Source organism: Dendrobates tinctorius, unplaced genomic scaffold, assembly GCF_039654945.1.
Source record: "Dendrobates tinctorius isolate UK_male_01 unplaced genomic scaffold, ASM3965494v1 ptg000058l, whole genome shotgun sequence".
Lineage (NCBI taxonomy): Eukaryota > Metazoa > Chordata > Amphibia > Anura > Dendrobatidae > Dendrobates > Dendrobates tinctorius.
In genome coordinates this window covers 20,488,170-20,492,499 of record NW_027361726.1, presented here as the reverse complement: position 1 = coordinate 20,492,499, position 4,330 = coordinate 20,488,170, and the positions used below count along the sequence as shown (strand labels likewise).

The 4,330-nt window shown below is 44.9% G+C and overlaps 1 long non-coding RNA gene across 1 annotated transcript; it reads right to left on the bottom strand.

Annotated features, from left to right (window-relative positions):
- Positions 1 to 2,119: 2,119 nt before the first annotated feature.
- On the bottom strand, positions 2,120 to 4,026 carry LOC141092232 (uncharacterized). The gene is made up of 2 exons (XR_012232719.1): positions 3,673 to 4,026; positions 2,120 to 2,493 (listed from the first exon to the last, which is right to left on the bottom strand). It is a non-coding gene; the product is annotated as an uncharacterized lncRNA (long non-coding RNA).
- Positions 4,027 to 4,330: the final 304 nt, after the last annotated feature.

The window sequence follows — 4,330 nt, the reverse complement described above, 5'->3', positions numbered from 1 at the left end:
GTGATGGATTCTAGAGGGTTCAGATCTCTCACTGCCAGATATCGTCTGTGGTTGGCAGAGTCAGTCGGAGTCTCCTTTTCTTATGACACAGAGCAAACAATAAGCCATTGTGCGTCCTTTCATATCCTGATCTGAGCAGAGAATGCCGGCTGCTTGTTGGTACGAGGCACCTAGGAGACGAATCCACGTATGACTCTAATTATGTGTATCAGCGGCAATATGTAGGGACGGGCGGCACCACTGCACGATGCAGCACAGAACCAGGCACTGATCAAGACTGCGAGAAATCCCAGGGATCACCAGAGCCCCCTAGTGGCCGAATTAGTGGGCACTGTCAGGATCTGCTGTCAGGGGCAAATGTCTTAATAGTGTAGATTACAGGAAGAGCGCTCAGTGCTTTAGGTCTATTAAAGGATTTGCTCCTTGTATTATTCCACCCACTGGTTATCCTTGCCGCGCATCCCTCACTGGTGATTGACAGCACTGGCTTGCCTGGAGTGAGCTCAGACACGCTGTCACTCATCAGTGAGGGAGGTGGGACATGCTGAACTAGTAGGAGGGGCAGTGCGCTGAGCCTCCTGGCCACACCCAGAGAATAAGTCTTATATTATCATTTGCTCCGAAAGATGGGTTAGGGTAGGGGTCCTCAAACTAAGGCCAGCGGGCCACATGCGGCCTGCCGAGGACATTTATCTGGCCCCAGGGCCCGTCCAACATTGATCTTTACTACAGTTCAATGCCGGCTGACCCTGTAATCGCGGACAGAACGACAAGGCGTCGAGGAAAGGGCATGCGCGGCCCTCCGTATGCAGCACAGACCACGTGAATGTCATCACGCTGCCTGCGCGGCCTGATGACGTCACACCGCCTGTGCCAGATGAAGACGAGTCGAGCGGGCGCCTCTTCAGAGCGGCGAGGGACATAGGTGACTACAGGTATTTATTTTATTTTTTTTAACGCCAGGTCCAGTCTATCATGCCAGTTGGGGACCTATGTTGCCTATTGGGGACATTTACCTGCCTATTGGGGACATTTACCTGCCTGTTGGCGACATTTACCTGCCTGTTGGGGACCTATACTGCCTATTGGGGACATTTACCTGCCTATTGGGGACAGTTACCTGCCTATTGGGGACCTACACTGCCTATTGGGGACATTTACCTGCCTATTGTGGACCTATGCTGCCTATTGGGGATATTTCCTTGCCTATTGGGTACCTATGCTGCCTATTGGGTACCTATGCTGCCTATTGGGGACATTTACCTGCCTTATGGGGACCTATACTGCCTATTGGGGACATTTCCCTGCCTATTGGGGACTCTAGCACCACACCAGTCTGAGCCTGAGGTAAAAGCAGAGTTCCACCAATATGGGCACTGGTGAGGCTGAAAGGATATGGACTGGCAAGGCTGCATTGATGGGCACTGATCAGACTTCATTGATGGGCAGTGCAGTCTGTATGTCTCTGTGTGGGCAATTTTATTGCTGGTATATTGTTTTTGTAGCGCTGTATATATATTGGTATTTTACTAATAGCAATTTGGAATCCCTAGGAAACCATGATATCAAGAAAGAGAACAATTGCTTCACTTGTTACGACTAGCAGTGACAAATCTGGAACTGGACATTGACTATCTCATTACCCAAAAGCAGGCCCATAGTTCCCATTAAATTACCGGTAAGTTTGTTGATTTAACTTTACTTGTTCTTCATTTTAAATATTGTATCTGTTCCTGTTTTGCTTTTTTAGGCCGGTATCACACATGCGAGAAACTCGCACGAGTCTCGCATGCAAATACCCGGCACTGCCGCTGGCACTCGGAAGCAGAGCGTGCAGCTGCATATATTGCTATGCGGCCACACGCTCTGATTCGAGTGCCGGGTATTAACATGCAAGACTCGTCTGAGTTTCTCACATGTGTGATCCCGGCTTTACTTCAAAATAAGATCTGTGCAGTGTGCATAGGAATTTGTCCATAGTTTTTTTTTAAACTATATTCTGGCCCTCCAGTAGTCTGAGGGACAGTGAACTAGTCCCTGGTTTAAAAAGTTTGAGGACCCTGGGTTAGGGCTTATTTTCAAGGGATGTCTTATTTTTTCCCATGAACAACAATCCACATTTATTTTTGAATAAATAAATCAACATTTACTTCATTGAAGAGTCATCAGAAGAAAACCTCTCCTGCATCCTCACCTTTTAATTCAGTGTCAGTCGAATGCAAACAAACATCTAAACAAGCCTGGTGCATTTTGGAAACAAGTCCTGTGGACAAATGAGGGTAAAACAGATCTCTGTGGCCAAAATGATCAAAGGTATGTGTGGAGAAGAAAGGGTACAGAACTTCAGAAAAAGAACATCTCGCCGATCATTAAGCATGGGGTGGATCAGTCTTGCTTTGGGGTTGTGTTGCAGCCAATTGCACTGGGAACATTTCACTGGTGGAGGGAAGAATGGATTCAATGAAATTTCACAAATTCTTTATCTTGAACCATCTGTAAAAAAGCAGAAGGTGAAAAGAGGAAGAGGATGGCATCTACAAATGGATAATGATCCTAAACACATGTCACAATCCACAATAGACAACCTCAAAAGCGCAAGAATTGAAAGACTCTAGTCTGGCTACAAAATGCATTTACGAGGTGTGATACTTTCAAAAGAGTGTGCTACTAGGTACTTATCATGGAGGGTGCTCAAACTTTAGCATCGGCCCACTTTCCTTTTGCAATTTTAAGAATGTAAAAAATACAGTATATGCAGTACATTTGTTTTGCCTAAAATAGAAAATAAATGTGTCATCTTTAACTTTTGGCCTTTTAGAGATCATTTTATTTTCAACTTGCTTAACTGTTCATAATAAGTCATTTTGACCAGGGGTGCACAAACTTTTACATGCCACTGTTTACACACACACTGACTATACACATGTACAGGTGCTACTTACAAAATTAGAATGTCATCAAAAAGTTAATTTATTTCAGTTATTCAATACAAAAACTGAATCTCATATACTGTATTATATAGAGTCATTACAAACAGAGTGATCTATTTCACGTGTTTATTTCTGATAATGTTTAGGTCTATTAAAGGGATTGCTCCTTGTATTGTTCCACCCACTGGTTATCCTTGCCGCACCTCCGTCACTGGTTGTTAATGTTGTTAGTGTTGATGATTATGGCTTACAGCCAATTAAATCCCACAAGTCATTATCTCAGTAAATTAGAATAATTAGCAAAAAACACCTGCAAAGGCTTCCTAAGCATTTAAAAAGGTCCCTTAGTCTCTTTCAGTAGCTCCACAATCATGGGGAAGACTGCTGGCCTGACAGATGTCCAGAAGGCAGTCATTGACACACTCCACAAGGAGGGTAAGCCACAAAAGGTCATTGCTAAAGAAGCTGGCTGTTCACATTGTGCTGTATCCAAGTATAGTAATGGAAGGAAACAGTGTGGTAGAAAAAGGTGCACAAGCAATTGGGATAATTGCAGCCTTGAAAGGATTGTGAAGAAAAGGCCATTCAAAAATTTTGGGGAGATTCACAAGGAGTGGACTGCTGCTGGAGTCATTGCTACAAGAGCCACCACACACAGACGTATCCAGGACATGGGCTACAAGTGTCACATTCCCTGTGTCAAGCCATTCATGACCAATAGACAACGCCAGAAGCCTCTTACCTGGCCAAGGTGAAAAATAACTGGACTGTTACTCAGTGGTCCAAGGTGTTGCTTTCAGATGAAAGTAAATTTTTCATTTCATTTGGAAATCAAGGTCCCAGAGTCTGGAGGAAGAGTGGAGAGGCCACAATCCAAGCTGCTGGAGGTCTAGTGTGAAGTTTCCACAATCAGTGATGGTTTGGGGAGCCATGTCATCTGCTGGTGTAGGTCCACTGTGTTTTATCAAGACCAAAGTCAGCGCAGACATCTGCCAGGAAATTTTAGAGCACTTCATGCTTCCCTCTGCCGACAAGCTTTTTGGAGATGGAAATGTCATTCTCCAGCAGGACTTGGCACCTGTCCACACTGCCAAACGTTCCAATACCTGGTGTAAAAACAACAGTATCACTAAGCTTGATTGGCAGCAAACTCACCTGATCTTAACCCCATAGTCAATCTATGGAGTATTGTCAAGAGGAAGATGAGAGACACCAGACCCAACAATGCAGACGAGCTGAAGGCTGCTATCAAAGCAACCTGGGCTTCCATAACACCTCAGCAATGCCACAATCTGATCGCCTCCATGCCACGCCGCATTGGTGCAGTCATTGATGCCAAAGGAGCCCCGACCAAGTATTGAGTGCATTTACTGTGCATACATTTCAGTAGGCCAACATTT